Genomic DNA, 12,235 nt, shown 5'->3' on the forward strand with positions numbered 1-12,235 from the left:
AATCTGCTAATTTGTATTAAATTGTAACACAGCACAAAAAAACCTCAATACTCTCCAATACAGGTTATATCATGACCTTCAAACTGAAGTACATGTGCTCCTAGGGGAGACAAAAGCTTTCCATGGGTTCAGAGGCACAGACAGTTTCAATGGAATCAAGCCCCAGACCTCCCCCCCTCTCCCTTCCCTACTTTTTTTTTAAAAAATTTTTTTTTTCAACATTTATTTATTTTTGGGACAGAGAGAGACAGAGTATGAACGGGGGAGGGGCAGAGAGAGAGGGAGACACAGAATCGGAAACAGGCTCCAGGCTCTGAGCCGTCAGCCCAGAGCCTGACGCGGGGCTCGAACACACAGACCGCGAGATCGTGACCTGGCTGAATTGTGACCTGGCTGAAGTCAGACGCTTAACTGACTGCACCACCCAGGCGCCCCTCTCCCTTCCCTACTTTTACATGTCTTTCTCCAAACTGATCTGTGTGAAAATGTTCTGGTTTTCCTTTCTCACTCCATCTTTAACAATCACCTTTCTTCTGTTTTGGCAAAGAAAGGTCAGCTCTCACCCATCTTGGATCTTACTCTGGTATATTGCCCCTGGCTGAGAATACTGTGAGGTGGCAAACAGAAAACAAAACAAATGCCTGAAATAGTGGGGTCTTCAAAGCCTCCTGCTGTGAAGCCATTGTCTGTGGTAGGGCTCCATATCTGTCTCTGTCTTACATTTATTAAGGTTATGGCAGAGCTAGGCATTAGAAATAGGATATTATGGCCTGGAGACAAGATGATAGGAATTCATAAATATTGTAGGATTGGCTAGAGTTGATGATGGCACATTATGTTTAATGAGCTACCTTCTTCCATCCCCTAAATGTTGTCAAGTACTGCATTTCTCCTGAAGATCAGTCCTGGTGGGTAAGAAGTGCTGAAGATTGCGCCATCTTTTTTCATCCAGGCAACAAACTCATGACAATGCTCAGTATATCTGTCTACCTTGGAATTAGAATAATCAAGATTTATAAAAGGCATGCTGGTGAATGTCAATCTCTTCAGAGTCCCCTCAACATGGACACCAATCTCAGTCTTGAGAGCTTGGTGAGTAGTTACATGTCCCTCCTTGTCTGCTGCTCCTCAGGGGAATATTTTTGGATGATTTCAAGGAAAGGGAGAAAATGAAATGTCACTTCCAACAGATTATTACATATTTGAGAAAAAGGAATGCATATGGCAGGCAAATTAGTATTTCGTATTTCATTGAAACATTATTCAGATTCATAGAAGGGTGGTGCCATCTACTTTTGCTAAAAATATTAGATTATTGTAACTTTAATATTTAATGCTTAGTCCCTTATGGTCACAGAAAAAGCTACATATCTAGATAGATGGATAGTTGTTGCAGAGATATATAATGAGATGATCAGTAAAAGACTTTCAAGCATAAAACTACATTAGAATAAAATTCTGAGGAAGAAGTATGGAAATACGAGTTTAAGCACAAAAGTGAGTGACATAAAAATACTGACTGTTGGGGCACAGAGCCTGCTTTGGATCCTCTGTCTCCCTCTCTCTTTGACCCTCCCCCGCTCATGCGCACACGCACATGCTCTCTCTCTTTCTCTCTCTCAAAAATAAATAAAACATTTAAAAAATCTGTTAAAGAAGATCATATTTAAGAGCATTTTAAATAGTTTTTGGTGGTTGTCAAGTTACTATATTATTTAGATTTCACTGGATACATATAAAGTAATATAATAATTATACTCTATAATATAATAAATGTTATTATAATGTTTATTAAAGACATAAATACTTAGAATTATGTTTTTATAACTACTTAATCTTATAATAACATTTTTTTCAATACCAACTTAAAAGTCTATGAGAAGATACATGGTTTTACAACATTCTTTTAGATCTGTGAACAAAGAGTTTCAAGACCAAATGTGAGAGGACAATGTCGGAAAGGTATTCTAGTGCTTAATTAAATCCACTGGGATAAAGCAAATAAATTTATTTGGTAAGAAATAGGGAGCCAGTAACATGGGAAACAATGATATTTTTTATTTAGGATGTCCTGGGTCTCTCAGAGGTGCCATATACTCTGCAAGACTCTGTGATCAGAGCTGTGCTTTAGGATAGTCTGGGTGACATGCAAACCAAACTTCAGAATCTAAGCAAAGGTTTCACCATTCAATTTTGGGGAGATAATAAATTTATGAATTATTTTCTATCAAGTATATGTTTTATAAAACCTATGAGTGGGTCCAACCCTTCTGAGCACTACTGAAGGCAATTTAAGGTCTAGCACCATTTCAGGCCAACTTACCAAGGAAGCCAGAGGAGGTAGTGAGCACCTGTTTACCCCAGCTGTGAATTCCTGGACACCCGAGCAGGTAAGTAATATAGGCCAGACATGTAGATAAGCAGCTGATATTTCTGCTATACTGCCTTGATGGTAGTCAAAGTAATTTTTTTTAACATTTATTTATTTTTGAGACAGAGAGAGACAGAGCACGAAGTGGGGAGGGTCAGAGAGAGAGGGAGAAACAGAATCCGAAACAGGCTCCAGACTCTGAGCTCTCAGCACAGAGCCCAATGCAGGGCTTGAACTCACAGACTGCGAGATCATGACCTGAGCTGAAGTCGGACGCTTAACCGACTGAGCCACCCAGGCGCCCCGATCATAGTCAGTTAAAAAAACAAAAACAATAACAATAACACCAAAACCCAAGAGATCAGTAGTACTTAGAACTGAATACTTATATTAACCTTTTTAAACAGACATCAAATTCTGACCCTTCATGATGTCATTCTTTGTGGCACAAACTCCTACTACACTTTTCCCAAGATCTCTCATCAGGAGTTTACTAGGCCAAGTATTTCGCTGTCTTGTATTGCTTGTTTATTCTATTTGCATATGTTTTTTCTCATTATAATATCACAAATATACGGGCATCATAATGGATAAAGACCCCCATGTTATATCTCAGGAGGATAACATGAGCAGGTCACCCTCAGTTGAACTTGCTGCTTCATTAGTAAAATCTGTGTTTAACTCACCCCATGTTGGTTATTACAAACATTCTGTGGGGTAGCCTTCCTTATTCTGACCATCTCTCCTATAGGTCTTATTAATTTTCCACGTAACCTAGAATTCACTCTTTACGCAGTCTCTATTGGCTAAAACCCTCCCTCCTCTATCCATCAGTAAATTCATCCTCTGATGTCTGATAAATGATTTATTAGAATGTGATCTACTCATCTTATCACTTTAAGGAGAGCTGGTCCAGGAGGCAGAGGGGATTTGGAAAGGCCTGTCAGTGAAGGCAAGTAGAAGAATTTGAGTTTTTTCCATCAAAATGAGATAAATGAGTACAGTTCCCTTAGGTAACATTAGGGTATGTTGCTACTCCCTGAGGACCTAGAACCGAAGCATGCATCTAGAGATTGCAAAAATAACCTGAGATCTTCTGAGGAAAAAAAAATGCTATTTTAATATGCAGTGGTATCCTCCTCCCCAAATTCTATTTATGCTTTCATATTATAAAAGGGTAAAACACGACTTCAAATTTGGGCAAAAGAGCTTTTACTTATGTAGGGCAGGGCTCTTTCCTACATTGGGCACTTTATCATCTGACAGACTGGTTGTTCTCTGGCAGGCCCTCATTTGTTTCCTAATTTAACATGAGTCTAATCAAATATTGGTGTGTATCTATAAAAAGATCTCATCAAAGGTTTGTAACTTGGTCACATTCAGCTTAATAAAACAGAATTCTGTTAGCATAATTGGTTTGTTTCCTCACAATTAGATAGCCTTCCAGAAATTTTCAATGTCATTTGTTGTTCATCTTTCTATTTAAAGATGCATCGATTGTCTTGTTTGGAGCTGTTTGCCTAGATATCTAGAAAACAATGTGAAAGAATCAGGTTATTATCATCACAATTGATGAACCACTATTTATTGTTGTTGGTACTGTTTTCTGACATCAAGATCCTAAAAGGGCCACCACACATAATATAGTTATAAGATATAACTATACTGCATATATATGGGTGCCTTAGAAGAGGTATGCTATTTTTCACACAAAGGTAGTCAAAAATAACACAAGAAGTAAATGTATCTTTTAGCAGAATGATTTTTATACACACCCATATTTATATAACCTTTATTTTTCCTTGATACTAAATAAGAGATTGCATACTATATTTTAATACATCTTTAAGGAGATACATTTTTTTCCCTCTAGCAAGGGAGTTCGATACAAGGACATTTTATTCTTTTTTTAAATATAATTTATTGTCAAATTGGGTTCCATACAACACCCAGTGGTCATCCCAACAAGTGCCCTCCTCAATGCCCATCACCCACTTTCCCCTCTCCCCCAACCCCCATCCACCCTCAGTTTATTCTCTGTATTTAATTGTCTCTTATGGTTTGCATTAAGGAGGTAAATTTGAATTATTCTCATACTAGTTCACTAAAATCTTACAGCATAATCTTTATTAGAAAAGCTAGTTACACTTGGTATACTTTGTCACACCAAAATTCTATTTGCTCTCATAAAATGGATTTGTATTCCTGTTTCATATTTAATTTTGTGTATATTGTAAACCAAAGTTCTGCATTTTAATTGACTTCATAATAGCTGATTGACTAAATAAATTTCCCCCTAAAATCCATCCCACTAATTACTTACTTTCCTGTTCATATAACAAGCGTACACATTTATGCTGCTGTAAGATGAATACAAAAAGATTTATGTATTTTCTACTCACCTGATAAAAATTTGCTACAAATATAATTGGGTGGAGATTACAGTAAATTATGTTTTATTTTCTAAATTCTAAAATTTAAATTGTCATCTGAAGAAACTTTTGAGTGGAAATGCTTGGAATAGACTTACTTATAGACTTTACTACGGGAAATAGCCCAGGACTTTTTTGAAATGTTGAATAATAAATTAAATCTTTAAAATTGATCAGTAACAATTAATTGATAATGACTTAAGAAAATTTTTCTTTAGACTATATAAGAAATTTTATAAATGGAAGAAAAAATTGTCAAATTCCAAGATAATGTACTATAAAGAAACAAAATATATTAGAATGAAATTTTATTATAGTGCATGTACAGTTGAAATTATATCCATAATTCTTGGATATATGAGTTGAAATTGGGTGTATCCAATGCAAAGAAAATCTCGAACTCAAAGACAGTATGATAGGAAACATCATAGTTTTGGTACTGCTGTTATCATTCTTTTCACTAGGTCTTAGAAGTTTCTGCAGGGCTTTATCAGGATGGAAGAGGAAAAGAGTAATTGCTACTTGTCACAGGAAATAAAAGATTACTTAACCCTTTCTTAAAAAAAGAAGAAGAAGAGCATGCTGCTCTTAGAGAAGATCCTCTCTAAGAAGATATAAAACAACACTTTCCCACTGAGGTCAGCAGTATATTTTGTTTATGTGCCTATGTTCACTATGTATTTATTCTCTCAAACTAGTAAATTATAAGAGCACTCAGACTACATAAGATAAAGTTAGAAGAAGATATGCTTTGTATTTTATACCTCCTTCTGTACTATTTGAAAATTTAACAACAAACAAATATTATCTTGAAAACCAGTAGAAACAAATATAGTAACATTTGTAAAAAAGAAAAAAAAAGGAGTAATTGCTGCTTGATGGAAAAATGGAAGACCTTTAAGCACAGGCTAGCTGAACTTTCCTCCCTCCTTCTGTGCTACGTTGAAATAGGATAGCATTTAGGATTTTCCCTAGAGATAGCAAATGGTTCCTACACAGAGAGTAAACACTCCTTTTGCAGTAGTATTCATTGTAAACAAGGGCAGAAAGTACACACACATATTACAAATCACACATGGGTAGTGTTTTGTTTTACAGAACGATGTAAAGGAATTGATCTTTATTAATTTGTTTTTAAATTAAGCAGAAAATATCACTGATGAATGCTCTGTTTTATAATGATTAGCACCACTGTGCAGATAAGCACAAACCTAAGTATATTATTTTGATCTTTGTTGGGGGTAAAAAAATATCACCGATGAATACATGTTCTAAATTATAAAATAGCAATCTCCTTCTTTCTCTGTGGATTGGCATCTACGAGTTATTGTCAACTGAAGATGTAACAGTGATTTTTGTATTTTCCTCTGCAATTATTTGAATGAATGGTATTTGCAGTTGGGTTAGCTTGTGGAAAGATTAAACATGAATATTATAAAAGAGCTACTTTTCTTATGTATAGTGTCTTTTAATATTTCTTAATCTGTTTTTGTCATGTACCTGTTATGTGAATTGTCAACACTCTTGGTGTATGAATGCTTGATTTTAAGGGCTTATGTTCTGGATATAGATTATAATTTTTTGGAAATAGGCAGATAATTAAATATGCCATGTCATTTTTATAAAGTTCCTTTTGGGGCACCTGGGTGGCTCAGTTGGTTGAGCATTCTACTTCAGGCCAGGTCATGATCCCACTGCTCCTGAGTTCAAGCCCCGCCTCAGGCTCTGTGCTGATAGCTCCCAGCCTGGAGCCTGGTTCGGATTCTGTGTCTCCCTCTCTCTCTCTGCCCCTCCCTCACTTGCACATTTTCTCTCTCTCTCTCTCTCTCTCTCTCTCTGTCTCAAAAAGAAATATTTAAAAAATTAAAAAATAAATTAAAGTTTCTTTTAAGGAAGATGGATCCTTAAATACAATCCGAAGGTCATAGCTGAGTGAGCTGCCAATAGAGCTCCTTCATGTGAACACTTGGATCATCTTTAGATATTCAGAAGTATTCCTGGGGTTGAGTTCAAAAGATGCAGCCAAAGAAAGAGGAGTATTAGGGTGGGGAGAATTTGGCATTAGAAGCAGTCTGGGAGTGATGGAATGGGCCAGAGGGACAAAATGAGGGGGCTGGAGGAGGGGAACAACCACCCCACAGAAGCCTGTGTGCTCCCTGGGCTCAGGGAGCCAATGAAAACGTCCCAGTTATAGGCCAAATGGAAAGCGTTCTGGAGCGGGAAAATCTAGTGTTCGATTTTCAGTTCTTGGCCTTGTATACATTATGAAGTAATGACCAACATCCAACACCATATTTTTGTTGAAACAGTGAAGAAAAGCATTACACACCGGAGATAGCCATACTCCTCTCAAAGTGATTCTACAAAAGGAAGTGCCAAGGTCAGAGACGTCCATGGAAAACGTGCTCCCTAGAAACATGCAGACACCTTTGGAGGGACATTCATCTTCCCTCAAGGCACCAATAAGAAAAGGGCTCGAGGCAATCATCCTTCCTTCTGAAAAGTCTGGGTAGCTGTAGCTGGCACTGTGTTTCGTAAATATTTAAAATCACAAGAAATCATGACATAGGCCGGTTTATGAAGTTTAAATTCTGCTCTCCATCGTGGCTTCAAAAATCGGTCATGTAAGACTTCCAAAACCAGTATCTTGGCATCTCATGCTAGCACTTTTATTAGACTATGCCTTTCTTCATCTGTTTGCTAAAGAACTATTATGTACTTTGTGTATACCAGCCTACGCAGCATTAGGCCCTAGAAATGCAAACACAAATAAGATTGTCGCTATCCTCATAAAGTTCATAGCCAATTTGGGAAAAAAAAACAAGTGCATAATTACAATGCAATGTGAGAGGATAAGAATAAAGTTATATAAAAACTGTGGTAGGATTCTAAAGGGAATAGAAGGTAATTATTGCTGGGACCATTGGCAAAATCCTCAGAATAAAGATAAAATTTAATGGAGACTTCAAGTTCAAGGTGAGGGACTGAGCACATACTCTAATCTCTTCTAAATCTCATTGAAGTGACATAAGGAAACATAGTAATCCTGAAGAACTGGGAAGGATGCCATCAATAGGTCAGAAACTGAAAAAAAATTAGAAAAGAAAAACAGATCTGTCAGGATTGACACTGGGTAGAGCTATAGTGGTTGAAAGACCACTACAAATTGAATGTCGTTTTCCCTAAAAGAACACTAAGAGACTAAGAATAGAGTAAGGAAAGCCTGATGTTAAGCATAGGAAAACTGGCAAGTAAATCACTGAAAGATTTCCAGTCATCCACTCACATTTTCCAGAATGCCTAGTTTAGTTTCTGCCTCCAGATTACAGCTAGCAAATATAGATCCCCAAACAGAGTTTGCAAAAATGGATTTCCAGCCAGGGCATTAGGGCTGGAGAAATAAACAGGACCAGTAACTCTTGCCTTCTAGAATTCATGTCAAGAAAGCATCACGGGCATGAAAGGAAGCTCGTCTGTCTGTATGTTCCATCTCCCTCCCACCATATGGCTCATGCAATTTTGAGTCACATTTACTGAAAGAAGAGTGGTTTTTCACAAGTGCCGAGGAAACATAAGCTATCAAACTGATTAATTCCAGACGTTCATAAGTAAAATGAAGAGATAACCAAGAATCACTGGAAGGAAAAAAAGGCAGTAATGGGAACAAACAGAAGATCTAATCTCTGAAGCAACAGTTACTGCAGGAAGAAAAATAAATTTTTCAAATAAATCTATTTGATATTCTTAGAGTGTTTTTTATGGAGATACCACATCCATAGAGCAATAGTAGGTTGTTGGAAAAAGAAAGAGGGAATTGAAGAATAAACAAACTTTGGGGAAATTAAAAGCATATTAGCATTTAAAGAAGTCAATGGAAAAGTTGAATTGCAAAAGAGACATGACTGACAGCTAAGCCATGAATCTGGAAGCTAATGTATTGAGTACAAACGCAATAACAAAAATGATTAAATTATGAGAAAAGAGAGGACAGATCCAAAATATCTGATACCACTTTAACAGAAGTTTGAGAAGAAAATGCAATTTTAAAAGTTTATTAGAATAAGCTTCTGTTAAACTGAAGAAATTCGGGTCTTTCTTCAGACTAAAGAGCCTTTCAAACATTTTAAGGTAATATTGTGAATGAGGAGAAAAGAGACACAATTTTAATAAATCTTGGTAAACCTTGTGGATTCCCAAATGCAAAAAAAAAATCTAAGAGAAAGATCCTTACAAGTGAATTATTAGTTGTTAAGCTGGGTTGCTAAATGATTGTGGAGCAGTGTATACAAGTTAATAAAAGGATTTGATTATATAATACTATACCAAAATATAACTATACAATAAAACCAATATGCCACTTAGGTGCATGCTAGAAAAAATTATTTAAGGTAATGCTGAAGCAAAATTAAAAAAAAATGAATTCAAGGGGAAAGACCTTAAACATAGGAAGCCATGGGGAGAGACGTATTCAGTAAAACTTCTAATAGAGTGTAGGCAATTGCTGATAATACGGCTATGAAATTTAAAACGATTGTTAAAGAGCTCCTGAAATATGCTAGAGAGAGTAGACAGTAAAATTACAATCAGTGGGGAGTTAGAATTCTACATGAGTTTCACAAAATGTGGGAGAATGGGGAAAATGAGCTTGTTGGAGCTCCTGTTATAGAAGATGGTAAGAGGCTATGCATATGATTGGTTTTGCGATTAAGTGAAAACATTTTATATTGTTATAAATTTAAGATACAATATATAATTCTATAAAAATAAGGTAGAACTGCCCTATCCCTGAATAAAACCAAAAAGGTAAAAGAAAACTTGATCATATTAGGAAAAGTTCAGAAGGAAAAAGAGTAGCCATACGTTGATAATAAAACAAAGCAGAAAAAATTCAGAGCAACCTTACCTATGATTGTAGAGGGAAAATTTTAAATAAAATGTTAAAAACATATATGAGGAATGAATTAAAATTAATAATACAATATAATAAACCATAATTTTTTATTTCAGGAATACAAAGTCGACTCAACAGTAGGGAAATGTATTAATATAATCTCTCCCCTAATAGAATAAAGGAATATAGAATCATTTATGTTACCTTCTTGGATCACAAAGACTTTTATGTTTGTACTCCTGCAAAGAAACCACTAGAAATTTACACTAAAAATACCTTTCACAATAGCATCAAAACTGTAACTCTAAGCGCAAGAAATATTTATGACCTATAGGAACAAAATTGTAAAACTCTACAAAAAGATGTTACAGAAAGACCTTAATTAAAGCCAAATATGCTATTTTTTAAAAGAAAGATTCAATATTGTAAAGATATTATTTTCCCCAAATTACCATATAAACTCAATGCCATTTCAGTCAAAATTACAATGGGACCTTTTCTGAACTTTACAAATTGATCCTAAAGTTTTTTTTCTGGAAGTGTAAATATTTATAATGACCAAGACAAACTTGGAATTCATCAATCTGTTTATTTTAAAAATGTATATAATAGCAACCTCCCCCAAAGATTGATGAGCAAATTATGAAATATGTGGGAAAAGAGTATTAATCATTTATTGAGACATGTTTTGAATCCTATAAGATAATGGAAAATGGTGATGATTTTAGTGTCTGCATTTGATAATGACAAACATAAAAGTATGAATACATGAGGACAAAAATTGTCTGATGACATGAAAAATAGTGTGTTAGAGATGAAGAGAACACGTCTTACTCTTAAAATGTCTAATAGAGTTGATTTATCATCTTTCAATAAAACAGCAAGTGGGGCCCTAAATAATGTATAAACTCAGGAAACATTAATCAAGCGTTTATTTTTCTTTTAAAGTCATATAGTTGAGAATGCTTTATTTTCAGTTAGGAGAAATAAAGTGATAAAAACAACCGTGAGCTCATTCTCCCTTGCAGCCATCCCACATCCTTAGCCATGAATCATGGAGGCCTCCCCTGCTTCCTTGGGGGTAATCTACAGAGCTAAGGTTCTGTCACTCTTCTATTGTGGATGGAAATCAGTGAGGCTGGAGTTCTCAAAGAAATGCTGCAGGTATTTATGATTTAATATTTTACCTAATACCTCTGCTTGAAGATTTACTTTTAAGTCTGATTCGTGAGGCTGACCGATCCTTTCAGGATGGTTCTAATTACAATTCTTTTTCCACGTAACGAACCAAATCTTCGCCTCTGTAATTTCTGCCTGTTGGAACTGGTTTTATCCTTTTGAAACACAGAGAAGTATTATTTCATGTGGCAGACCTTCAGATGTTTGGAGCTACTTTGATACTGTCCTTTGTCTTCTTATCTCCAGTCCCAACATTCTTAACCCCTCCAACCCTTTCTCATGTAATGCAGCTGATCTCAGTATTTTCTTTACCTCCCTTGATAGAACCTTAGTTTAGCCAAGGCAAATCAAATATGCTCTCCAGATGTAGAGCAGCCACGATAGAGGCCAGTAAGAATGTTGGGAGTTCTACATGTAATTTAAAACTGTATTTCTTTTTTTAGAGCAGTTTTTGGTTCATGTTGAGCTGGCTGTTTGTAGACACATGTTGATTTACTCACATGGACTACTTAAATTATACTTCATCTATTCTTCAATTAAGTAAATTATCATTTAAGTTTCAAGGGTCAATCTGCAATACATCTTTAATTTAACCTTATTAATTTTTAGTCTGTTGAAACAATTGTAAATATTGATTGCCACTCAACATGTTACCTAGTTAACTCGTTTTTAATCATCTGCCAATTTAAATAGCATGTAACTTATATCTTCTTTCAATTTGGTAACCAAAATATTGAGACAGTCAGGATCTCATTGCCATATCCCTAGAGAGGACCAGGTTGACATGGTAGTCATGGCTGTTTAGCTAGCTATGACCTGGTTGACTATACTCTTGTTCAATTCACACTTTATTTTCATAGTCTCAGGAATGTCATGAGAGACTTTATTAAATTTCTCCTGCAGGAAAAATGCTTCATCAATAGGAAGGTTTTCTGATCGCTAGGTTTTGTTTGTTTTTTTTTTGAAAGAAACATAATTCTTTTTTAAAATTACAATTTTATGCGGAAAAATAATTTATAGAACATAAAAATGTGTAGCTGCTGTAGTTGAAATATGCATGAAAAATGGGACATTTATACTCATCAACCCCCATTCCTGTCACGCTCTTCCTCAGCCATGGCTGCCCACACACCTCAGGGCTCCAAGGAAGACATTTGAGGACACAGATGACATCCTACCATGACTACTAGGAAAGCCAGCTTCACCACGAAGGAAATGAGACTAATTCATATGGTGTAAACAAGAACAATGCATGTTCATGCTTTGGGGTTCACCCTTCTATTTGAAGTACTCCTTAGAATCTATTTAATATTTTTATTTGATGATATGTCTAAGAGAAATACTTCCAAGCTTACTGGTCTA

General features: G+C 35.6%; 1 long non-coding RNA gene across 1 annotated transcript; it reads left to right on the top strand.

The window, feature by feature from the left end:
• The first annotated feature begins 956 nt into the window (after positions 1-956).
• LOC125174671 (uncharacterized) lies at positions 957-10,754 on the top strand. The gene is made up of 3 exons (XR_007155497.1): positions 957-1,092; positions 5,268-5,441; positions 10,723-10,754. It is a non-coding gene; the product is annotated as an uncharacterized LOC125174671 (long non-coding RNA).
• The last annotated feature ends 1,481 nt before the right edge of the window (positions 10,755-12,235 follow it).

The sequence above is a fragment of the Prionailurus viverrinus genome, chromosome C2 (assembly GCF_022837055.1).
Source record: "Prionailurus viverrinus isolate Anna chromosome C2, UM_Priviv_1.0, whole genome shotgun sequence".
In the NCBI taxonomy this organism is placed as follows: Eukaryota; Metazoa; Chordata; class Mammalia; order Carnivora; family Felidae; genus Prionailurus; species Prionailurus viverrinus.